The 26,999-nt window shown below is 51.2% G+C and overlaps 1 protein-coding gene across 2 annotated transcripts in view; it reads right to left on the bottom strand.

Moving 5' to 3' along the window:
• Positions 1-26,999, bottom strand: part of CDH4 (cadherin 4) — a 667,678-nt gene that overhangs the window by 100,543 nt on the left and 540,136 nt on the right. The gene's annotated exons all lie outside the window — the stretch shown is intronic.

Here is a 26,999-nt window from a genome sequence, read left to right as displayed (position 1 = left end):
ACTTATCTCAGAAACTGAGGGCTGGCTCCTCAGCAGGCACCTCATCTCTGCAGCACAATGACAGTCACAGGCTAGCCTTCATACAGGCAACAAACAGGTTTGATAGAGTGCCCTTTCCAGTTCAATTTGCACCAGAGAAAGCAAGCCATCCCCCAGATAAACTGCAGTTTGTGGAGAGTTCAGCCTGGTGGAGAACATCTTTCCTCAGCCAGCATTTAGCATCTGCACCCCAGAACTGCTCCTCTGCATAGGAGGATGGTGTCCGGCACACCGGCCACCCCAAGACTGTCTCATGTCGCAACAGAAAACAGCTGTTTTCCCTATAGGAAGAGGGAGATGCTGTTTCCATCACACAGGTGCCATGGGGGTCAGTGCAGTGTGGGGCTGCTCATGTGCTGGGAGACACGGCCAGGAGAGGAGGTCTGCAGGCCTGTGGTGTGTGGGCACACACACACACACTCTCCTGTGCACACGTGTGCAGACTGTGAGGTGCGTCTTCGTTCCGCCCACATGCACCTCCCTACTTTCCCATGATCAGGTAGGCTCTTCCCAGCTGTGCCCTGAGTTGCACACACCAAGCAGGGCTTTGGAGACAGCGGCGGAGGGAAGGCTGGGTCTGGGCCCCTCAACAGTAGCTGGGAAAAGCCTCCGACTTGGTCTTAGTCACCCCTCCCTCTACTACCCAACGTCACTAGCAGTGTGACTCCTGCGGCCCTTCCGTGGGCAAAATGCGTCTCTTCCACCCGTGACACCAGGGTATATGTGGTAACGTCTAGATAGAGGGAAGAGCCTCCCTCCCTGTCGCCTCTGATGGCTTGCTCCTCGGGGGTAGGAGAAAGGCTAAGAGATCACATTCCGAGGACAGCATGTGTGTACCGTGTGTGTGTGTGCATGTGTGTACTGTGTGTCATGCGTACATGTCAGAATGTGCATTTGTGTGCATGGTGTGTGTGTGTCCAGTGCTGTGTGAGGCAGCTGTTGAGACCAAATTGATTCTCTCTGACCCCGACTTTCTCCAAGGCCTTCCTTGCCCAGTGCCCCATGGGCTCTCCCAGACCTTGCTCTGCTCCGAAATCCATATCCTGATGTACAACTTAAGGGGGTGTATCACTGGTGGGAAAAACCCTAATTCTGAGAGTGTTCGTGTCCATCTGTGGGCTGAACCTCACTGACCGTGCAGGGGGACGGCTCTGGCTGGTGGGTGCTCCAGTGCAGGGTATTCCGGTAGGTGGGTCCCTCCCTTCCCTGGAATCTGGGTGTGACACTCTCGCTCCCCAGCTTCCTCCCTTGAAAGCTTAGGGTCTCCACCTCCAAGGTGTCTGCGATTCAAAACCACACAGGGTGACTTTTCTCCAGTTTCAAGTTCATTTGAAATCAGGCAAATCCCCTCCCTGGGGGAGACTCCGCCAGAAGTTTTCATGTCATCCAGCTTTTCTGAGGACAAGAGCCGGCCTGCCAGGTGGAAGTCCCCGGGTGAACACTATCGCTGAGCCCCATAAGTTATTTTAATGTAGACATCACTTTACACTAACCTTCCGCCATCTGTTCTGTCCTCTAACAACACATGGGTGACAACGTGGGTCTCCACGGCCTCCTGAGCCCGTGGGCATGGCAGCGGTGCGTCTGTGCTGTCTATTCATGGCCTACTGTGGGCTTCTGTGGTGTTTTTCTCATTTGCCAGACACAAATCAAGGGGAAATGGCTCTCACCTGATCTGGCGAATGCACTAGCACAGTATTTCTTCTTAATATGGCAAACCGTGGGAGAATTCAGAGCATTTTGAGAGCCGATGCTAAGAGCCCGCACACAGCCGCCAGCCCCCTGCCGTGTTTCAGAGGAGGCCCCAAACTGGCCTAGAGAATAAGCAAATGTGGCCTGATGGCCAAAACTGAATGAGATTTCCTTGAAAAAACTTTCTCTTTAAATAGGTGGTGGATTATTTTCAGCAGTCTCATCATTAAATTTCCCTACGAAAGAGGGATTGATTCACCCAAAACTGTAGCAACAACGCACAGTGAACCTGCATTGCCTGTCCTTTGGGCTGCTGAAGACCCATCACTTGTGCCCACCTCCTGCCTCCAGAAGACTGGACCTGGCTCCATGCGTTCTCCTCAACCCAGTGTCACTCAGCCCGTTGAGGGCCTGCTGTGTGCTCTGGGTGCCCTTCTCACCCAACGCCAAAGCAAGCATCCGAACTCATCAGCCCTCAGAGAAGTGCCGCCACACACACTACACAAGCACATGCTACACACACACACACACACACACACACACACAAACATACACACATACACAAACAACACACATACCCACTTAATACACACACACATATGTACACACAACACATAAATATACCATACATACATAAACACACATACACACAACATACACTAAATACACAAACATACATAAACACACACAAATACACAATACACACAGACACCCTGCACACACACAAACATGTACACATGACACAAACACAAACATGCATACACAGTACACAACACACACCATATACTCAATACACAAATATATACACAAATGCCATACACAAATACACACACAACATACAATACACACATAAGCACACACAAATACATACATGCACATACAGGCACACAGTGCACAATGTACACATTCAGTATACACACAAACACACACGAATACACATACGCACGAACACACAGAACACAATACACACAAATCCTCCCCCACGCACCACAGCAGGGTACCCTTTCAGAATGGAAGGGGGTGGCCATTCGGCTTTCACAGGCTCTGCCCGGCCGCTCATCAAGCCTCCCTTGGTTCCTGTCCTGGCATTTAAAGACACTTTTAAAATCTTCCGGATCAAGTTCTTCCAGCAGGATGTAACTCTTCGTTGAAGTGTTTCAGCTTTCTCCTATGATATGAAGCCCGGAGACGTTCCCAGGAAAACAGATCACAGGCCCTCGCCTTTGCAGTTGGGAGTTCTGAGCTGCCTGGAGCAATTCCCCTCTCCATGGAATAAAAGCTTTGAATGGTGACAGCAGGCTCCTCAGCTGTCCGCCCCATCCGGAAGGCACAGGACGCAGGCAGGAGGGCTTGCACTTGGCCTGCTGAGATGGGAAATTTTCTTTCTTTTTTTTTCCTTTTTCTTTCTTTTCAAGACAGGGTCTCACTCTGTCCTCTAGGATGGCGTGCAGTGCTGCGATCTTGGCTTACGTGTCCTCAGCACAGCCTCAGAAGCCTCTTCATTCACCTGAAGCAGGCATAGAAGAGGAGGCCCAGGAACCTCCACCCTCAGCCTGGATTCCTTAAGGGACCATTGAAAAAATCCCAGACTGTCAGCCTGACCTGACCTTCTCATCCAGCCCCTTCTGAAGTGGGAGGGACTGAGGCCCAGAGGGGCTGAGGGACTTGACGAAGGTTCACGAGTCAGTGACAACCCAGACGGAGTTCCCAGCTCCTGTCTCAGTGTCACGCTGCCCGCCTAAGTAGCCCCTGAAAGCAGGACGGGGGCAGAAGGGTTCCCTCCCTGCCGTTCACAGGCTCTGAGTGTCTCCCCTGTGCCCCTGGATGCTCCACAGACGAGCATCCTGGACTTCTCACTCCAAATGCAGCTTTGGGGGCGCATTTGTAGAGCTGGTTGGAGTGAGAAGGCCAGGATGCTGAAGCCCCATGATTTTTGAGACAGGGTCTTTCTCTGTCGCCCAGGATAGAGTGCATGGTCACGACTCACTGCAGCCTTGAACTCCTGGGCTGAAGTCATCCTCCCACCTTGGCCTCCAGAGTACCTGAGACCAGACTGTGTACCACTGCACCTGGCCGATTTAAAATTCGTTGTAGAGATGGAATTCCACAGTGTTGGCCAGTCTGGTCTGGAACTCTTGGCCCCATATGACCTTCCTGCTTCGGCCTCCCTAAGTGCTGGGATTACAGGCATGGGCCACTGAGCCAGGCCCCACCCCCTATACTTTTAGAAGTCTCTCTCTAAAGTCCTAGACTAGAACTCACTTCATTGGAAAGCGATGATGAAATTGTAACCGTGTCCAGCGTGAGATTCTTCTAGCTTACTGCAAAGTGCAATTCCAAAGCCCCTGCCACGGTGCTGGGTGACCAGCAAGGTTCATCGACGTGAAACCTGTTCTTACCAAATTAATGGGACCAATGTGGGGCCGAGCAAGTGTTCTTACTTGTTTTCCCCCAAATCTTCCTTGATTCTTGAGCATTACTTAAGAGGCTTAAAGATGTTTGTATTTCTTGCCTTTTCTGAAATACTTTTCATGCATGATGAAATTCAGCCTTCAATTACTTTCAGTTAGGTTCTCGTAATGAGCAGAAAAGCCCAGAATGTGATGTGAAAAGTCACTGGTTGTGTAGCATTGACACTGTCACACGGAACTGCTCACACATACTTTGAGTCTTAGCAATGACAAGGAGCCCCTCAAAGTCATATGAGTGCTAACGAAAGGCATGAATGTGTTCTTACAGATTTGCCCGGTGGGGAACTGTGAGTTAGCTCCTTCTCGAACATGCCCTTTAGGTTGTACCAAATTAAGAGAGAGAGGCACCTCCTGAATTTTTGGTGTGGGATTGTGGGAGACTCTCCTGGCTTTTCTGGAAACAAAGGCCTGTTTACTATGGGGGAGTCCTTGTTCTCCCACGGTGAGTAGTCCCAGGAATACAGCTGAGGTGCCCCACCCTCCCTGTAGCTGATGGGCAGGCCTGGGAGCTAAGCTGGGCTGATCAGCTTCTTTCTCCAACGTGAAACTGGAGTCAAGAACGAATCGAGTGGAAAACACAGTGGGAGCCCTTCCTTGCAATGCCAGAGCCTGGTTAAGACCTGGAGCCCCTGGATCACTCAACCAGCCAGCCTTCCTCCCCAGCCTGTGAGCAGCCAAGGTCCGTCTGGCAGGATCCTTTCCACTTGGGACTGTCAGAGTTTGCAGGTGCAGCAGGTTGAAGCCTCTGCCTGACCTGGTGCTGTCTGGGTAGCTCTTAACACAGCGCCTGGCAGGAGAGAGCTGACCAGAGGGTGACCTGACTGTGGAGCTCAGGGCTGGGCCTCAGCCACAGAGAGGCCGCCTGGACCTCTAATCCCTGTGTCTTGGGTTGGGGTCCCTATAAGCAGAACCCAAGACAGGGATTCTCGTATGAGTGATTGACTAGGGAGAGCCTCCAGAATAAGCGGTAGTGACAAGGGGTGTCTCGGCCTGGGTCCACTTTCAGCCTCACCCCACCGGAAGCCCTGGTGTATGAACTGAGCCTTGAGGCCAGGAGGCTGCCTCTGTGGGATGGCCCAGGGCTGGGCTCCTCCCAGGCATCGCCCAGCACAGCCCTGCCCTCAGCACCACTGCATCCTTTGGGGGGTGTCCAGCTGTGAATCATTAGCAAAGCAAGTGGACGTGGTGATGGCAGGGGCTGGGTGGCTGGCTCCCAGGGGACCTGGCTGCACTAGCAGGGGCTATCACACCCAGTGGAATTGTCGTCCTAGCCCTTGCCATGGCCAGTTTGTAAAAAAATTTAGTTTTTATTAAGAACACTGGCCAGCACAGTGGCTCACACCTGTAATCCCTGCACTTTGGGAGGCCGAGGCAGGAGGACTACTTGAGGCCAGGAGTTCAAGACCAGCCTGGGCAACATAGCAAGACCCCTTCTCTGCAGAAAATAAAAAAACAAACAAATAAAAGAGTAACTTAGTTGGGCATGGTGGCACATGCCTGTAGACCCAGATGCTCAGGAGGCTGAGGTGGAGGATTACTTGAGGCCAGGAGTTCAAGACCAGCCTGGGCACCACACTGAGCTCACATCTCTCTAAAAAAAAGAAAAAGCAAAAGAAGATAAAAGCAAACACTATTTCTTGTTTCCTTAGCTGCCTTCTTCCTGTCTCACCCACTGGGTTGTAAGCTCAGGAAGTGGGTCTGTGACAACGCAGCACCAGCCTCCAGCGGTGCCTGGACAGCTGCTCGAAGAGGGAGCGATTCTCTGAAAACCGTCTAGGGCAGATCTGAGGTGTCCAAGGAGCTCTGTGAACTCCATGGTTAACAAGGGCTGTCACGGCACAGAAGCCAGAGCGGAGGCAGCTTCTCCTCCAACGAGAGCAAGGAGTAGCCCTGCCTGTCAGGGAGCCACACGACTAAAGCCGGGTCCGAAGCCGAGACAGGCTCTTTGTTGTTCAGCCCGTGAGGCTGGGATTGCGGGATGGGCAGCACACAGCGACACCCTGAATCTCTGCGTGTTCGCCCTCAGAGGTTGCCCACGAACTACCCTGACTAGTCCCTGTCATTTCCCGCTTACAACATGAGAAGTCAGGAGTCTCATCAGAAAACCTGCTTCACTGATATTTAATGCACACATCCCCACTTGTCTCTGGAAGATCTTGTCATAGGCAACTTCTTTCCTCTAATGGGACCTGTTGGCCCCTGTATCTGTGCTGCACCGCTGGGGATAAGGGGGCAGGGCTGGAAGGTGCAGGAAGCTTAGACTCTGGCTGAGCTGGAGCACAGGTGCAGGGGTGGTGGGAGCCCAAAGAGGCCAGTGTCCAGCAGAAAAGATGGAGGCCAGACCCCAGACCCCAGGCCCCAGGCCCAGACCCAGAAGGAGAGGAAGCTGAGTGAGGGGCAAGGGACAGCAAAGGAGGGCATTTAGGGGCAGTCAGGAAGCCATGAGGCTAGAGTCGCCTGAGAAGGAGGCTGCCATCAGCCCTGGCTTTGCCTGTGGAGACCCACTTCTGCCAGTCTTTGGAAGTCGCCCGGCCCACCCTTGCTCTGCTGAACTGCGTGGGGGGACTCATCCACCTGGCCCCAGGACAGCCGTGGGACCCCACATGGACCAATGAGAGTTCAGCTCCCTGGGCACTGTGATTGGCCCAGGAAGGACATGTGACCCATGCTGGGCCAATGGGAGGGAGCCCTGCCAGAATGGCCGTCTCCCACTCTGGCCACCCTGTGCCTCCAGGCAGTGCTCAGAGATGCGGAGGAGGGGGCACCTTCTCACTGGCTCTTCACCTTGGGAAACGGTTTTATCTCCTCCTCTGGAAATGGGATTTTTATGTCCAGCCTGCAGAGCTGTTGCCAAGAGTATAAGAGGATGGCAACTGAGGACCTGCAGTCTGTAATTCAATAATGATGGCTGAGTGCTGTGTTCAGTCACTTATGGGGGCTGAGTGCTGTGCTTGGTCAGTCATGAGGGCTGAGTACTGTGCTCCGTCAGTTATGAGGGCTCAGTACTGTGCTCAGTCAGTCATAGGGTCTGGGTACTGTGCTCAGTCAGCTGAGTACTGTGCTCAATCATGGGGCCTGGGTACTGTGCTCAGTCAGTAATGAAGGCTGAGTACTCTGCTTAGTAATGCTGGGTGAATACTGAGCTTTGTCAGTAAATGAGAGCTGAGTACTGATCTTTGTGAATAAATCTGGGCTTTTTGTGTTGCCAATAATGAGGCCTGAGTACCATGCCTTGTCACTAAATGTGTGCTGAGTATTGGTTTAATCAGTAATAATGCTTGAGTACTATTTTTATGTCTCCCCAGAGAGCCTTGCACACTAGTAGACACAGAGAAAGCGCTCTGCAATCCAGAGTAGATGATTGAATGAAACAAGGGACAAGGGACAAGAAATATCTGTATGTCCGGCCTAGAGGTCCCAGACCACAAGAATAAAAGGATTTAATGTAGGCTTTTACTACACAGTAGCATATCTAGGTCTCGTCCATTGGAAGCACCAGAAATCCCTCTGTAACTGGCTCAAGCAAAAAGGCAATGTGCTGGCTCCTATTCTGGAGTGTGTGGGTTTCAGGCATGGCTGGATCAAGCAGGCTGAGTACTGTGCTCATTCATTCACGGGGGCTGGGTACCACACTCAGTCCATTGTGAGGGTGTCCATTCTGATGGGGCTCTCAGCACTCCTGCAACCCTCCCCTCAGACATGCAGGTACTCTCCCCTTCTGGTGCCTCACACTTCTGTGCTTACATCCCATCAGCATAGCAGCCCCAGGGGTAACAGCAAGAGGCGGACAGTACAATCATGACAGTACTAGTAATAGCATCAGTGTCAGAGGCACAGAAGTAGGTGGCGTAGAACCAGTGATGACGGTAATGACACCTGATGCTTCCAGAACTAGTTCACAGTGCCAGGCAGTACCCCAGGTGATATGCTTGGGCTCTGTGTCCCCACCCAAATCTCATCTTGCATTGCAATCCCCAGGTGTTGACGGGGAGCCCTGGTGGGAGGCTCATGGTGATGGGTCCTTGTGGTGATCAGCGAAGACCTGGTTCACTTTCAGGCTGAATTCCAATCGAGGAGCAGCCATTTCTTTGTAAAATGTTGTCCATTTTAGCGAGCAGTGAAGTCTCGAGGGAAGACCCCAGGCCTCTGCTCAAATCCCTGCACCTGCGGAGGCCGTACCCGCTCCAGGATGGAGCTGTTCCCCCATGCTGTTCTCATGGTAGTGAGTGAGTCTCATGAGATCTGATGGTTTCAGAAGTGTCTGGTGTTTCCCCTGCTGGCACTCTCTCCTGCCTCCATGTGAAGAAGGTCCCTGCTTCCCCTTCACCTTCCGCCCTGATTGTAAGTTTCTTGTGGCCTCCCCAGCCCTGTGGAACTGTGAGTCAATTAAAATTCTTTCCTTTATAAACGATCTAGTCTTGGGTAGTATCTTTATAGCAGTGTGAAAATGGACGAATACACTATGCATATTACATCCATCAACCCACTTATCACCACAACCCCACAAGGCAGTGCTGTTAATACAGACAGGGCCATTCACATACGGCCCTTGCCTGATATAGACAAGGAAACTGTAGCACAGGGAGGCTGAGTCACTCACCCAAGATCACACAGCTCTCAAGCCCTTGAGCTGGGATCCAGAACCCAGCTGTCCTGGCCCCAGTGCCCCTGCTCTGACTCACCCGCTCCCTGCCTCAGTAGGGAAGGTGGCTCTTTAAGACAGCTCTATCGGATGTCCTGGGCTGATGCTCATTGGCCCTTATCCCAGCCTTGAAGCAGCTGCCATGGTTGGAGATTGAAAAGGGCACATCTGCCAGGCCTGGGTTGGCAGCAGCATCCACCCAACCTGCAGGATGAGTGGGTGAGGCGGTTCCCCGGCCAAAGGAGTTGGAAGGCAGAAGTGGACAAAGACAGGCTCCAGCCACTCCTGCGCAGGCCCGAGGCTCCCAGCCGGTCCTGCCTGTTGGGTGCCTGTGCTGCATCTCACAGCCATCTGGAAGCCATGAGGCCCTCGGCCTCTGTGGGAATGAAGGCAAATGCTGGAGGGAGTGGAGGATTTGGAATCAGGCACACCATGTGCCAGTGACACCTTCTCCCATTATGCTGGGAGTCCCACTGCAGGGGTGGAGAGCTGCAAAGGAATCACTGTACCCCCACCCAGCCCAGGAGCCTGGAGGGACCATGTGAGGGCTACAGGGTGGGCCTGGGGTCCTGAGGGGAGGGGGCTGCAGGGTGGGCCTGGGGTCCTGAGGGGGAGGGGGCTGCAGGGTGGGCCTGGGGTCCTGAGGGGAGGGGGCTGCACTGTGGTCTGCCAGACACCTGCTTTGTTAGGCATCAAAATTTGATGAGGACAGGGACCTGTGCATGGTTCAGGTGAAGCATGGCAAGGGCAGAGCTAGTGAAAAGCTGGTATTAATGAAAGGTCAGGGAGCGCCGCATTCGGGGTGTCAGGCTTGGCCATGGCCAAGGGCTTCACCCATCCTGGAGCGGGTACGGCCTCCGCAGGTGCAGGGATTGGAGCAGAGGCCTGGGGTCTTCCCTCGAGACTTCACTGCTTGCTAAAATGGACAACATTTTACAAAGAAATGGCTGCTCCTTGATTGGAATTCAGCCTGGAAGTGAGCCAGGTCTTCGCTGATCACCACAAGGACCCATCACCGTGATTCATCCCTTTAATTGAAATTTCACTTTCATTTATCCTCAGGTGCAGGGCCCATCCGTTCCCAGTGCCAGGCACTGTCAGGGCAGCCACAGAAAGGAAGCTCTGGCCACCTGGTCTACCAGGGACAGACGCCAGTGTGAGGCCCGTGAAGGGGCTGGGAACATTGATTTTAAGCAAACTCCATTCACAAAAGCCCCCCAAAGAGCTGAGAGTGGCCAGCACCTCCAAGAGGGGCGAGACCCCGGCCCCTTTTCCAGTTCTTCCCGTTCCCTGCCCTCGAGGCCTGCAGAGCTCGGCTTCAACCCCGCTCCAGGAGCCCTTGTGACTGACATTTCAATTTCCTAACAGCCCCAGGTTCCTGCACCATTAACAAGCAGGGCGTCCGGGTAGAGGAGTGGAGGTGAGCAGTCCGCAAGCTCCTGCCACTCCCAGACTCAGGACGTGGGACCAAGAGCAAGATACCCAGGGGCCAGAAAGGGCACCCGGAAGCAGAAGTAAATGACTTTGGAGTGAAGGCGGTGCCGCCTGCTCTGGCAGCTCTGCAGGGCCTCCCTGCGGGTGGATTCTGGCTTTGAGGGAAGAGCTTAGTGGGTGAGGAAGGGGGATCGTGTTCATTTTAGTGTCTCTCCGGAGCACTTGGGGGTGTCTGTTGACCCCCCCACGAGGGGCATACCCGGGAGGCAGGGCCACCGTGGATTTCCCGGGGCTCCTGTCAGCCCAGCCCCACCTCGCCAGTAGCAGAAACGAGGCAACCTGGGCTGGCCAGGTCCTGGGGTCGCTGGGACGTGGTGGCCCTGGGCTAGATGACAGAGGCTCTGGGAGGTGTGTGCTGACCTTCTGGATGCCGGGGGACAGGTGGAGTGTGGCAGGTGGTGGAAGCTGAGGGGGAAAACTGAGGCAAAGAAGAAGTTAAGTGGCTTGCCCAAGATTACAAGGTAGAAAATGGAGCCAGAATTGGAACCAGGCGGCCTAGCTCCAGAGCTGACTCCCGCCTGCAGTGCTCCAACGCATCGCTCTGAAGTGCTCAGCTGCCTCCTTGATTCTCAAACTGGTCACATCCAGCTGACCTCCCTCCAGCACCATCTCACACTCCCCGCTGGCTTCCCCAGAGTTAACGGCCGCTCTGTCCTCCCACTGCTCTGCTCAGAACCTTGATGCCTCTCTGCTCACATCCTACATCTGATTTGTCTCCAGATTTTGTCAACTGCAGCTTCTGAACAGATCTAGAAGAGGCCACCTCTCCCACTGCCATGGTGTGCCCTGAGCCTGGCCACCATCCCGTGTTATGCAACACAAGTTGCAACCTCAAGCAGTTTCAAGAAAATCCAACTTTTGTAAATAAGTACATCTCCCTTTGGGCCCAGAATTGCTCAGTTGCACCCTCTTCTGCTGTAGTGGTGATGGTGAAATTAGTGGCGATGATGGTGGTGATGATGGAAGCAGTAGTGATGGTGATAATGGTGATAGTTATCATGCTGCTGCTGCTGATGGTTATGATGGTGGTAGTGATCATGATGGTGAGGGTGATAGTGATGGTGATAATGGTGATAGTGATAGTGGTGATGATGATGGTGATAATGGTGATGGTGATGGTGATAATGGTGATGATAGTGATGGTGGTGATGGTGATAGTGATAGTGATGCTGACAATGGTATGATCGTGATGATGGTGATGATGGAGATGATGCTGATGATAGTATGATGGTGGTGATGATGGTGATGCTGACGATGGTATCATGGTGATGGTGATGGTGGTAGTGATGGTGATGATGCTGATGATGGTGAGGATGATAGTGATGGCGATAATGGTAGTGATGGTGATGATAGTGGTGATGATGGTGATGGTGATAGTGATGCTGACAATGGTATGATGGTGATGATGGTGATGATGGAGATGATGCTGATGATAGTATGATGGTGGTGATGATGGTGATGCTGACGATGGTATGATGGTGATGGTGATGGTGGTAGTGATGGTGATGATGGTGAGGATGATAGTGATGGCGATAATGGTAGTGATGGTGGTGATAGTGGTGATGATGGTGATGGTGATAGTGATGCTGACAATGGTATGATGGTGATGATGGTGATGATGGAGATGATGCTGATGATAGTATGATGGTGGTGATGATGGTGATGCTGACGATGGTATGATGGTGATGGTGATGGTGGTAGTGATGGTGATGATGGTGGTGGTGATGATGGAGATGATGCTGATAGTATGATGGTGGTGATTATGGTGAGGGTGATGACAGTGATGGTGATGCTGCCGATGGTGTGAAGGTGATGGTGATGATGGTGATGATGCTGATGATAGTATGATGGTGGTGATGATGATGGTGAGGGTGATGATAGTGATGGTGATGCTGACAATGGTGTGAGAGTGATGGTGATGGTGATGATGGTGGTGATGATGATGATAGTATGATGGTGGTGATGGTGATAATGATGGTGATGATGATGCCGATGATGGTATGATGGTGATGGTGATGGTGATGATTATGGTGGTGATGATGGTGGGTTGATAGTGGTGATGGGGTGAAGTTGATGTTGGCAATAGCTCCCATTTAATACCTCATTGCATGCCAGGTACTTGCGAATGACTTTCCTCACATGATCTCAATGATCTTTATAACCATATTATGAGGCAGGTAAAATCATCATGCCTGGCTTACAAATGAGGAATCAGAGGCACAGAGAGGTGAGGTGTCTGAGCCAAGGCCACACAGAAGTGAAGTGCAGAGGCTGGGAGCTGAGCCAAGCCTGCAGGACTCCCACATGAGGCCATTAGTGCAGGAAAGGTAGAGCCTTGGGAAGCAGTCCGTTTCCTCTGCTCTCCCCTCAGGAACTCTGCATAAGAAGTGGATTCTGAAGGTGGGCTACACACTGCCACCAGCTGATTGTTCTCTTAGAACCCTTGAATCTAGAGGTTCCTCCCCCTCTTTCTATCTTCTTGTGATTTGCATGTTGAGGAAACCAGGACTGGATTTTGCTGGCTTCTTCCTATGGTGAAATTTAATCTGTTTCCCTACACATGGTGGTGAGACCCAGAGGCCAGGTCAGGGTCAAGAGCAACGGGGGGAGGCAAATACTTCACAGGTGGTGGGTGCTTTTGTTAGAAAGCAGACAATGTCTGTTTTCTCTCTTTTTCTTGGTCTCTCTTATTGTCACTCTCTCTCTTTTATTTATTAATTTATTGGAGGTTAGCAGCTACTAGTGATCATTGTCTAGACCCATAATTTCATTAAAGATCACAAAATAGAAATACTTCATCACCTCTATCAGGTGGAAAACTTCTATGAAGTGCAACTTCCCATCACATTACCCTGAGGCATGGGGCATACAGAAATGTCAGGAAAACGCTGAGTTCTTTTGCCTTATTTTCCTGTTTTCGAAATAATGAGTTGGTTACCTAGCTTCCTCAAGGGTGACCCATGAGATATATTTATTCGTAAATAATCCTGATGAATCTAACCTACTAGATCGATTTCCATTTATTACAGTTGCTACACGGAAACAGTTCCATTTTGACTGGTGGGAGGATCTTCGAGTTGATTGGGGGTTCTGTTGGTGCAGTCTCTTTGTGCTCATCTGCCTGCTGGTGTGACAAAGTGTTTTGGTCTCATCTTGTATATTTCCTACATGGAATGAAATTTTCTCTAAGAAGCACTGATTCCTCTTGGTAGGAAATGGTCTTTAGAGACCATAGCCTGGGGGCTTAGGTGTTCAGTGCTATTGGGCTGGTCTCTTATTTCCTTATAGTGGACAGAGCTAGGAAATACTTTTTGTTTTTAAAAAGATACCATATATCAGGAGTTCACATTAATATCTAAAACAAAATTGAGGACTACAAGGTTTTTAATGTAACCTCATTGATTTCACATCTGTATTTCCTATCTCCCATACCAATAACTCTGTTCAATTCTTATTCATTTGCTTTATACCATAAGACACAAACAATAGTCTCAAAATAGCAAGAACAATATATCACAAATAACATGATTACTGAAAGTAGTTATGATTTTTCTTTTTGATCTTGGATGACATCCTACCAGGAATATATAGTAAAATTATCATGTCTTAAAGTCACTTAAAATAATTCCCACCTGTGTAGCAATGTCACCAACTTGACAGACTCATTGATTCCATTTTGCTTTTGATTTTCAGGGATTGCTTTATTAATGTATTGTAAAAGGTAACTTTGTAAAATTCTTTCAAAGTTAAATCCATTGAGGTCTATTCTGAGATGTTCAGCTTCTATTCCTATCCCCTCTATCCTGGCCCCTTCCTTCCCCATATTTGTTCATTTTTTACATTTATTGTATCTTTTTTAAAATAAGGAAACACACACACACACACACACACACACACACACACTCTCACTCTCTTTCTCTCTCTTCTCCCTTCTTAAACGGTAGCAGCTATGCACATTTTCCTCTACCTTGTTTTTTAAACTTACTGGTCCTGGACCATGGTTTTGTCTTCAGACCTCTCTTTGGACTGCAGAACCTCTGCACTGGATGGGCCAAGAGCAGAGATGAGGAGACAAGTAGGAGGCCCCGCGGCCACCAGGTGAGCAAGGTGGGCAGCCTGGTGAGTGAATGCTATCCATTAACATGCTCGAAGGACCCTGCATACCCTGAGGCACACAGTAGGTGTGAAATAGTGGCTTACTTAATTTACCTGAGAACAAACATTTGTGGAGGTCTTTGCTGAAAATGTTTCCTTCCCTGGAACATTGACTGGCTTATGTAAAATCTCCACCTGTGTTACTCCTGAACCCCCCATCACTGCCCTGTCTTGTGCATGTTCTCCTTAGCACAGGGGCCACTGGTGCTGTTCTCATAGACATGGTTTTCCATAAGCGTCAGCAAGACCTTCTCTGACAGGGTGGCACTGGAGCAGAGGCCTGGAGGGAGTGAGCGGACAAGCCACACAGGTATTGAGGCAAAAGCATTCCAGCCAGAAGAGACCAAGAATGCCCAGGGAGGCAGAGGCGCTGAGCCGGGAGCTTGGCTGGCATGGCTGAGTGGCAGTAAGAAGACCAGGATGGCAGGTGTGGAGCAAGACAGGAGGAAGGTCATAGGAAATGGGAGCAGGTTATACCCAGGAAGACCTCACAACGGCTCTGACTTCCGCCCTGGTGAGAAGGAATGACATGTCTGCCAGTTCTGAGCAGCAGCTATCTGACATTCCAGAGGAACCCCTTGCTCTTGCTGCACGGCCTACAGAAGGAGTCAAGGGCAGAAGCAGGGAAGACCGTGAGGGGCTGCAGCAATGACAGGGATGGCGGCTGGGCTCAGGGCACACTGTGGCGGTGGGAGAGGCGGCCTCTTCCAGATCTGTTCCGAAGGTACAGGTGACAAAATCTGGAGGCAAATTGGACATGGGATGTGAGTGAAGAGAGGCATCAAGAACAAGAAGAGCTCCAGGGTTCTGAGCACGACAGTGGGAGGAAGAGCTCCAGGGTTCTGAGCAGAGCAGAGGGAGGACAGAGCGGCTGTTAACTCTGGGGAAGCGGGCGGGGAGTGTGAGATGGTGCTGGATGTAGGTCAGGTGTTCAGTTGGACATGGTGAATCAATTAGGCAGCTGACGGTGTAAGAGCGATGCCTTGGAGCACGGCAGGTGGGAGTCAACTCTGGAATTAAATTCTGGCTCCATTTTCTGCCTTGCCATCTTGGGCAAGTCACTTAACTTCCTATTTGCCTCAGTTTCCCCTCTGGTAAATCAGAGATAAAAACAGTCCAGCCCTTCAGTTTGGGTGAGTATTAACCGAGATCTTTATGTGAAGCTCTGAGAACAGTGCCTTGTCCGTTGCCAGGGCTCAGTAACAGTCTCAAGAGTGAGCTTGGTGTTGGGGCAAGAGCTAGAGACTCGATCTATCATTCTGCATTTTGGTGTTATTATAGTTGTGGTTTTTTTTGGTTGTAATTTGTCTTTGACACAGAGTCTTACTCTGTTGCCCAGGCTGGAGTATACTTGTGTGATCTTGGCTCATTCTGCCTCCCAAGTTCAAGCAATTCTTGTGCCTCAGCTTTCTAAGGAGCTGGAACTACAGGCGTGCACCCCCATGCCCAGCTAATTTTTTCTATTTTTAGAAGAGATGGGTTTTCATCATGTCGCCAAGACTGGTCTGGAACTCCTGGCCTCAACTGATTCAATTGCCTTGGCCTCCCAAAGTGCTGGGATTACAGGCATGAGCCAATGTGTCTGGCCTGTAAAGATAGATTTTAAAGTCATGGGGTGCAGGAATGAAGGAGGGATGAAAAGAAAAAAAATCGCCAACTCACAATCTGTTGTGGAGCGTGCCACAACTCATGCCATAAACACAAATGTTATAGCTGTGGTGATGGGATAAAGAAAGGGGCCAAAGAGTCCCAGAAAAGGAGTGAGGTTTGGAAAGACGACCTGACCTTTAAACACCATTCTTGAAGAAACCCCATGCTTCAGCTGTCAACACTCAGAAAACTTAACTTCGTTTCATGGTCTAAGGAGGAGGGGTAAGCCGGTTCTTACAAGGCACATGGCCCAGTATTATTACACAATTTCATGGCTCCTCACAGACTAAGCTGGAAAAAGGCTGTGGATGAAAAGGCCTTCACATTAAAGGATCTCCCTGCTTCTAGATAGCACTACAATTGGATTAAATGTGACCTGGGTCTCTTGTTTGGTACTGGCTTACTATTTCTTATCAAGACTTCTTTTCTACCGTGTTTTCATGCTGGTTAATTCCAAATAAGTTAATGATGTCAATATTAGAAATATGAACACATGCGTACATAGACTCTCCTAACAGGGCAGATGGCTCAGCGTAGGGAATAACATGACGGGAATTCCACCTCCTTAGGTGAGACCTGTGACCCTGTAATGACACTTCCTGGGAGTCTCTCTGATTTAATTCCCACCTCCCTCTCCATCATCATTGATCCATTTAATTGTATGTATAATTTTATCCATCTTCTTAATATTCAAGAGCCAATACTCATCTCAAGCCATACCAGTTATCCATGAACCCAGCTACCCACCAGACACCTGCACTTGACACGGTGGCAATGGGGATGGCTTCTGAAGACAGCATAGGAGGGGATGCTGCTGTGCTTCAGGGGAAAGTGGGCACGAAACAGCCATGACTCTCAAGCTGTGGTGGACAATGAGGTGGTTTCCCAGGGAGTCTGTTCCTTCAGACATCTGGTAGGAAATAATGTAAAAGGATAACAGGCTGACCTGTTTAGTGGCGGCAAACAAACTAATAGTCATTAGTGACTTTGCTTCCTCCAGCAGCTCCTCATCTATCTGAAACACATCGTCTCTTCCAATCTCAATAAAACATGCCTTTGACACGTAAAGAAAGCCACCCCACTGTGTGGTTTTACTACATGGTATTTATCAGTAGAGTCATCCTTGGGCATAAAATTTACTTAGCAGAGAATAGCATGTCGTATTTTCTAAAGTGTGTACATGAACTGGCAACAGAAATGTATTCCTGTGCTACCAAATATTTCAGTGGACACCAAGAGATTTAGCAATTCAGTGGGTTCAAAATATACAAATTCATGATGAAGATACCATATCAACTATTATAAGCATGGGTTTGGGATATAAAGAGCTCTGAATTCAAGTCCTCCTCCTGCCATGTTTTAGTGTATCTCTGGGCAAGTTTTGATCTTCTTAATTCTTGGTCTCCTCATCTATAAAGTGGTATGGCACCTACTGCATGAAAATTCCTCAGAGGATTAAAACAAAGATGTTTGTAATTTAGATGACTCATAGGAAGTACCACAAGGTGGCTGCAGCTTTCTCTTCCTCTACCACCATCATCACTATCACCTTCATCATCATCACATTATTCACCTTCATCACTGCCATCATCACTTTAACCATCAACACCATCATCACTATCACTACCATCATCATCACTATCACCACCAACTTCCTCACCATCACACCTTATCACCACAATCACCTTCACCACTATCATCACCACCATCACCACCACCATCACCATCAACACCATCATCATCATCACCTTCACCACTATCATCATCATAACCACCATTACCACCACCATCATCACCATCATCTTCACCACCATCATCACCACCATTACCATCAACACCATGATCACCTGCACCACTATCATCATCATCATCACCATCACCACCACCACCATCATCATCACCATCATCACCACCATCACCATTACCATCAACACCATCATCATCGCCTGCACCATTTTCATCACCATCATCACCACCATCACCACCACCACCACCATCACCATCATCACCACCATCACCATTACCATCAACACCATCATCATCACCTGCACCAGTATCATCATAACCACCATCACCACCACCACCACCACCATCATCACCACCATCACCATTACCATCAACACCATCATCGTCACCTGCACCACTATCATCATCATCATCATCACCACCATCACCACCACCACCATCATCACCATCATCACCACCATCACCATTACCATCAACACCATCATCACCTGCACCACTATCATCATCATCATCACCACCATCACCACCACCACCATTACCATCAACACCATCATCGTCACCTGCACCACTATCATCATCATCACCACCATCACCACCATCACCATTACCATCAACACCATCATCACCTGCACCACTATCATCATCATCATCACCACCATCACCACCACCACCATCATCATCACCATCATCACCACCATCACCATTACCATCAACACCATCATCATCACCTGCACCACTATCATCATCATCACCACCACCGTCATCACCATCATCACCATCATCTTCATCACCATCACCATTACCATCATCACCATTGAAACCATCACCTTCACCACTATCATTATCATCACCGTCACCATTACCATCAACACCATCATCATATCACTATCACCACCATCTTCATCACCATCACCATTATCACTACCATCATCACTATCACCACTATCTCCATCACTGTCATCATCACCATCACCATTTAAACTGGTCAACTCTGGGTAAAGCAGACTGCCCTCCACTGTGTGAGTGGGCCTCCTCCAATCAGTGAAAGGCCTGAACAGAACAAAAAGGCCAGCCTTCCCCAAGTAAGAGAGATCTCCATCAGACAGTCTTGGGACTGGAACTGTGGCTGTGGATCTTGGGACTGACCAGCCTCCATGATCACCCTAGCCAATTCCTTAAATGGAATCTCTCTCTGCACCTACATCCCCCAGCTCTGCTTCTCTGGTGGCCCTGGCCAGCACACCAGTGTGAAAGTGACCACGGGTGGGTTACCTGGGATCTTCCACCTGCTCCTCTGGTGATATTATGTCTGGAGTCTGACCTGGTCCAGGCAGCCCTCAACCATTAGGGAGAAGGATCATATGGGTGGCTGGCCATTTTGATGAACCCAGTGCCCTTTGGTGGGCCAAGACTGATGAAAGTTGACCTTTTCCCGCCCCAAACTCAGTGAAGCTAGAAGTACTTATGCAGATGCTTCATGGGGAAGGAGAGGCGCCAGGGTGCCTCTAGATGTTCCCACTGACTGCTCCACCCTCAGATGATGCCATGGTGTCCCTGGCCCGGCACCCTCCCCTCCCTGCCGTGTGGCTGTGTGCACAGAGGAGGCACCACTGAACACTCTGTAGATGGATAGCGAGATTGCTGTATCACACCGCCGCTGCGGCTCTCTGCCTTGGAGACCCTGGGAACTACAGGTGTATCTGCTACTTTTCCCCTGTTATCAGTTTCATTTTAGCACCATCATAAAAATTCTGATAATCTAAACACAGCAATAGCTCTGCTCTGTAAAAACAACTGTCTCCCACAGTATTGCTGTCATCAGAGGGATGATAATAATACTCACCACACCAGACAAGACGGTTATTGTAATAAAATAAAAAAATGACAAAGGTTTTTATTACACGAGCAATTTTTTCAGGTATCAAGATGCTTTTTATGCAGTACTCGAGTAATGAACAGATGATTCACTGGCATGTTAGAGCACAGGCCCTAGAGTCTGAAGGCAGAGTTACTGCAAATAAATAAATTATGAATGGGATGATGTTTAAAAATAAAAGCGCAGAGCCCCACCTTCTTCTAAAGAAGGAAAAGCAAAATCTAGTGACTATCAAAGCCAAAAATCACTTTCAGACCCATCAGTCACTGGGTGAAGCACTCTCTTGACTTGTGCATGAAGCACCTGGTGCATCCTGTCTGCACTCCACACAGGGAGCCGGGGCGGAGCCTGCCCCAAAGGGTCGCCTTGCTGGAGAACCACAATGTGTATTACTCATTAATGTCTGAGTAACACTTATCTCCTGCCATCTCTCTCAGGTACATGGTGTCCAGGTGTCAGGTACAGGTGCCTGGGAAATGTCTGTAAAATTGAACTGGATTACAACTGTAGGATTTTTTCCCTTGCTTTTCCCCAGAAAGGAAAACCTTCCTGTATATCAAAAGTAGACCCACCCATGGGTCTTGCAGGAAGCATAGGTGTGAGCCCAAAACCCCGGGCAGCAGTGAAAGGGCTGAGGCGACATCTCCCTAACTGTGTCCTCTTCCCTTGCAAGACTGGACCTCTCTATATCACTGCCTCCTGGGACATCAGGGAGCAGGGATCTGAGCTGGGGTGGGGACTGACTAGGGAGTGCGAGGGTACTGGGGCAGTGGGATCTGGCGGGTGGGGCTGGGGAGGGAGCAGGGGCTGGGGCAGTAGCATCTAGAGAACTGGGATTGGGAACCAGGGGGGTGGGAACTGCCCTGCAAATCCTAGAACTGCAGGACACACTCAGGCCTAGCTGGCCTGGAGCCCAGGACACGACAGGATTCTAAGGATTAGTCTATAACTCGGCAAGCCCGTCCATTTCTGCCCGCATATCATGTTTCCCAGTGGGACAGAGGGTCCTGGGCCTAGAGGGCACACAGCCCCCCTGTCCTGCCTGCCTTGAGCTGGTCCTGGGCAGGTTTGCAGGTTGGGGCAGAGCCGACTCGGCTTCGGAAAGATGACTCTGGTTTGGGAAGCTGGACCCTTGGGTGGGGAATGCTCCTGCTTGTGCTAACCTGTGGGGTCCACAGCAAGCTGCCTCCGGGGTCTTGAGGGGCTGTAAGGGCAAGAACGCAAGAGGGACGGGGGGGCCCATGGTGGCACTGCTGCTTGGGAGCCCCGTGGCCTGGCCATTGCTTCCACCTGCCCCTCGGCCTCAGCTCCCCCATGCTCAGTGGGCACCATGGGACTGCTGGGAGGCTGATGCGAGGATTGGTGTGGACAGAGTGACCCTTGGGCAAATGGCTGCTGTGGAGCCTCGGGTGACTTCCGTTTGACCAGAACAGGTTTTAGAAAATCTGAATGTGAAGGCCTTGAGGTGGGCAGGCGGCCTGAGGCCCACAGCTGTGTGACTGTCCCTCAGGTCACCAGCCTGGCCCCAGGGATACCTGCAGTGGCTACATGATAAGTATCCCGAGGATGCAGGATGTTCTCATGCCAAGTGGCAGCCAGCAAGAGCCGCTGGTCACTGTGTAGCTGGAAGGCGGTGTCAGGGATGCCAAGAGACCTGGGGCTCTCTGGGCAACACCGGTTTGGGAAGACAAGTGGAGGGGATAAGAAGCCACAGGGGGAGCAGAGCCCTCATGTCTGAAGCAAGGTACAGCTGAGGGCATGGGAGAGTGTGGGAGGAGAAAGGGCCAGACACAGTCCTGGGAAAGTCAGGAGGTGGCCACCAGCTCCCCAAGTGAATATGCGTTTCATCAGCACAACTAAAATAGCGCCTTTAAAACATCTTTCCTCCTCGAAGGGCACAGGCTGGGAAGAAGGGTTTGTAATTATATGTGGATCACCAGCAGTCCCAGCCTGGCGTGGGGCTTAGAGCCTTCATATAAATTATACCAATTATCAGCATAGGGGAGAAAACCCACGAAGCTCTCACAAGTGATACTTTCTTACAAATGATATATACAAGTTCTCAATCCTGGCAAAACAGTGCTGGGGAGGGGGCTGTTATCACAAAGCAGGTGCAGGGCTAAATGCATGCCATCATCTTAATAATGCACTTGGGGGACACGTGGAAAATCACAGCGTGGAGAGAGGCTGCAGAGTGTGAATGCTTGGAACGCTCGGGGGGCGGAGCGAGCGACACGGCCTCTGGAAGGAGCATCTGGAAGCTGAGCAGCACGTGCCAACATCCATGTGCTCCGGTTCTCTCTTTTTCTTAGAAGGGGGTAGTTTCTGGACTAGCACCTCTGCTGCCCATGGTGGCTTCCAATGTGCCCCCATGTCCTCTTATCTTGGTCCCTACAGGGCCTGGCCCTGGGGCTGTCTGAGGGGGTCTAGCTGGGAAGCAGAGATGAGGTCCTCACAGATGCAAAGACCCCAGAGCTCAGAGATGAGGGAAAGGACAGCAGCAGTGACCCCAAAAGCCCATCCGGACAGGGTCCTCTGCCTGCTCAGGGCATCTGGGACACAGCCATGTGGCTCCTGCCATGCTGCCCACCTTAGAAAGTTCCAGCAGGTCTCCTGACAGCTCCAAGGGCTCACCCTAAGCAGTCCCTGCAGGCCAGGCTGGGACATGGGATGAGCAGAGGCCCGAAAGAGCCCCCTGTTCTCAGTGCTGTCAGTTAGGATGACATGTGTCACCTTCTGCTAGGACTGCCGGGTGGGGTGGGGCAGGGGGTAAGGATGCAGAGAGCCACCTGGGAAGCCCTCCTGCTCCTTTCCACCCACCGTCCTGGAATCCTGAGGAGATCTGCTCGGGCCCAGAACACTCCTAGGTCCACACAAGATGTGGAAAGCAACTTCCCACTTTTCTTTTTCTAAGAGACCTTGTTCCATTGCTCAGGCTGGAGTGCAGTGGAGCAATCACAGCTCACTGCGGCCTTGAACTCGGGCTCAAGCAATCCTCCTGCCTTAGCCCTCCAAGTAGCTGAGACCACAGGCACACACCACTACAAAGTCCAGCTAATTTTTGAATTCTGTGTAGAGACAGGGCCCTGCTGTGCTGCCCAGGCTGGTCTGGAATGCCCCAGCCTCAAGCCGTCCTCCCGCTTTGGCTCCCAAAGTGCTGGGATTACAGGATGGGCCACCACACCCAGACAAGTTCCCACTTTTTGGAATTCTGACCTAGAGACCTGGAAGGCAGTTTTCACCAACTAAAGCCCAGAATTAGGCCTGGAGGAGCGGGGAGGACAGTGCAGAGAGGCCCCTCACCAGCCCTGCTGGGCAGTCCAGCAAGGGCCTGCAACCTCGAAGCCAATCCCTGTCACCATCTGTTAGATAGCACTTGTGAAATACAAAACATTAGAGGTGTGGTGGTGCACACCTGTAATCCCAGCCACTTGGGAGGCTGAGGCAGGAGAATCACTTGAACCTGGGAGGCGGAGGTTGCAGTGTGCTAAGATCACCACTTCCCTCCAGCCTGGATGGCAGAGTGAGACTCCATCTCAAAGAAAGAAAAAAAGTGCACGTGACAGTGCAGCTGCCCCAGGATTGAGGCTGTTGTCACCCGAAACCCTGTAAGATCCAAATCCCTGGGTTACTGGAGGTCAAGGGGTCCTGACTGCCAGCTCAGCGTGTGCTCTGCTGCTGCTCAGAACCCTTGCTGGCTCCCTGCGGCCTCCCGGCAGACAGTCTAGGCATTCTAGGCTTTTCAGCCTCCACTCTAACCCAGCTCCTCGTGCAAGCTCTTGCTCTCCACAGCCTGGGCTCCTCCCTGCTGGTGGGAACGGGCCTTGCTGAGCCACTGCCCGGCCAGACGGCATGTGTGATGCCTGGCATAGCTAGCGGTATCTTCAGAGACAAATGCGGAGACATCTGTGACCTCAGGGCACTCACTGCTAAGTGTGGATGAAAGCACATTGGGAAGGTGATGGAGCGCTGTGGGACAGGCAGCCCGGGAGGAGTGCGTGCTCCGAGGAGCCAGCAGATCCGTTTGCAGGGTGGGGAAGACTTCCCGGGCCAGCTCTGAGCAAGGCAGACGTCAGATCTGGGCAGGCTAAGCCCAGAGAGCATCCAGGCAGAGGCGGCTGCAGCAAGGCACAGAGGTGAGAGAGTTGGGTGTGGCCCCGGATGCGGTGGGGCTGGGCTGGTGAGGGGCACTCACTCAGGGGCCCCTGCGTGGGGGTCCTGATCTTGCTCCCCCAAGAACTCATATAAACATGTGGTTTAGGGTTTGGACTCAGACATCAGGGCTGTGCCCAAGGTTGTAGGGGAAGGAGGTGTCAGCAGGTTGGGAAGAGGCCTAGAGGTTGTCCAGTGAAACATGGGTCAGAGAAAGTGGGGTCATGATGTGCCCAGTCAGGGAGCGAACATTTCATTTTAACAGACACAGATGCTCCTTCCATGAGGGTGGCCAAGCCCTTCCTGTAGGGGCAGCCCTGCTGTTCGGTGTTCTTTGGCCACCTTTTCCCCCTAAGCCACTGCCATGATACGGAATTAACTCCTGGAAATGAGAACAGGTGGCAGACATAGGGAAAAAATGTAAATGACCTTAGTGTCCCCACCGGGCCGGGGGACAGGGATGCAGGTGTGCTCAGGGCTGCCTGCTGGTGGGAGTGTCCCCGGCCTGGGCCTAGCTGTGTGCCAGGAGTGGAGTATGCCCCACTGCTGTGGCAAGTGATGAACTGAGGCCTGTGAGGTTGTCTGCCCCCTTGGCAAACCCACCCAACCTCCATCTAACGTGCAAAGCACTGGGTGCCATCAGCCCCTGCAATGCCTGCCTGCCTTCGGATGGATTCTGGGCTTTCCCCAGCCGCTCACCCGTGGCCAGAAGCACACGGAGCATATTTCGGCTCAAGCAGTTGTTTGAATGAGTCTCGGGGAGCAGAGAGAATGGTTTCTATCTGTGACTGTAGCTACTTTTTATAACTCCAGTTTGCAGATAAAAGGCCTCAGTTACTACAAGAGTTAACATCTCATAAGATAAAAGAAAATAAGTTTGGTGTTTAAGAACGTGGAAAATAGCATTTTCCATCGCTTTTTTCCTAAGAATCTCAGCTGAACTCTGCTACCAGAATGGCCCCTTTTCTATTCATAAAATCAGGGAGTGATTTGAGAAAACCCTTTAATCTTGCCATTTTACCCCCTGTGAACATTTGAGGAAAAATTATTAGGCAAATAATGACGAAAGCAAAGACGACTGTTGAGTTTAGGTCTGGGAAGGCGGCCACACCTCCCGGAGATGACCTGCTCCCTCCCCAGGTTCCCACAGGACGGACTCCAGGTCACAAACCCAGGGCCCTTGGCTGCCCTTCTGTCAGTGCTCCTGGACCTGCTGGGAGCTGTGGGGAGGCTCCTCATTTGCTTCTGAAATGCAGCTTCCCTAGGCTTATGGGACTTTAAACTCCTTGGCACCAGGGCCAAGTAAAATTGCTTCCTTAAACCTTCTTTTGTCAATCGAGAGAAGTGGAAGCTTTAACAAATAAATGTGGGCATCGCGGCTGACGAGGCAGCCAGGACAACAAGGACAGATAAACGCAGTCCCGGTTCCAAACCTCGGCCTGCGGAGCTCTGCATTTCTGGCTGGGGTATATTTTGCGCATTTGATAATCTAGGATTAACAGTTTTGAAGATTTAAAATCAGAAAACCGCTGTTCCTTCGGTTTACATGAATTCTGGCTTGGATCTCCCTCAGCCGGGCCTCCAGGCGTCGAGAGCACAACCTCTCAGCTTTCCAGCTGCTTCTGTGCCTTTGCCAACACAGATGCCAACCAGGCAGGCTTCTCACTCTGACGAGGCTTCATCGGGGGTCTTCAGGCTCCTGCATCCCGAGGAGTTTCATTTCACGTGGCTTTTCCTTCAGAGACTCTGCACGGGGGCTGCATCTTCCTGCTGTCTCTCGGATCCTCCCCGGGACAATGTGGTGGAGGGTGATGTCCAGCTGAAGAGCCCTGATTGTTCTAGAACACAGCAATGGGTGGTTTCCCCGCTCACTGGCACAGACATTACTGGAATGATCACAGAGGCCACTGAGCCTGGGCAAATCCTTCATGGGCACAAAGCATCACACATGAGACTCACGACAGGCAGCCCCACACCCTCCATGGCAGCGGCCCCAGGACACCATGTTACTGCTTTTCTTGGCTGGATGCATCAGGCCTGTGATCACGGCCTCAGGGTTAGACAGGACTTCATACATAGCCCAGCTGCCACTGGCTCTTTCTGCCCCCGCCAATCCCTTGCATCCAGGGCAGAATCTGTGTGCTTAACAAATTAAAGGGAACCCAAGTGAACTCAGGGTGCAGAATTTCCTATCGTCCTATTTAACGATTTCAGGGTTGCTGAAAGCCAGGCAGGAGAGGGAGAAATTCAATTCGAGGGGGTGCCTCCCAACCTCAACACCTATGCTTATGCAGACACTCAAACACCTTGCGATCTGCAGAGCCGGGAAGCGGAGCGCAGGAGGAGCTGGTGGGATTCGTGGTGTGGAGACTGGGGCCTCGGCACCTGGCAGGGATCAGAGGGGACCGACTTTCCCTGGGAGGTTTGCTGCAGAGAAATGCCGGCGTCAGCACGGTACCACAAATACGGTGAGAGCTGCCTCCTTAGAATGTTTGCTCAGTAGCAAGGAGGACATTCGGCAGCCACTTTATCAGGTGCTGATCGCCCCGGTGGCGAAGCACAGCAACATCAGGAATTTATGAAGGTAGCAATTACAAACACTCCAACATCTTAAGTATGTATTTAGTGGATATATTCTTTTAACGGGGCTCATTTTCACATCACTGCAAAGCAGGGTTTAATTGCACACAGCAAATGTTCTCTCTGCACATGAGCTCCGCCTTCCATCTCTTCCACAATCGAGTTTTCTGCGAGTTATTTTGGGGGCCTTCAAGCGTGGTTCTAGGGGGCTGGGTCTGCAGGGATCATCGTCTGGTGGCCACAGCCACTCAGGTCGATGCTGCCAAGCTCCCAGATCCGCCAGCCTCTGCCCAGAGTGGGGGACAGGTTTTCAAGGGCCTTCCAGGTGTCTCTGAAGTCCTGTGCTCCGGTCCTGCCCCTGTGTCCTAGCTGTGTGACCTGGGGCAAGTTGCTTGTCCTTGTGCCTTGTTTTGGGAGGGTCAAAGCATGAGGTTCCTAAGGGAGTCCCTGGGGTGGTCTCAGGGACATCAGCCCTCACTGCCTACAAAGTGGGCCTTTCCTG

This window comes from Callithrix jacchus, chromosome 5 (assembly GCF_049354715.1).
Source record: "Callithrix jacchus isolate 240 chromosome 5, calJac240_pri, whole genome shotgun sequence".
NCBI lineage: Eukaryota > Metazoa > Chordata > Mammalia > Primates > Cebidae > Callithrix > Callithrix jacchus.
Note: the sequence above shows the minus strand (reverse complement) of the source record. Positions and strands in the feature narration are given on the sequence as shown.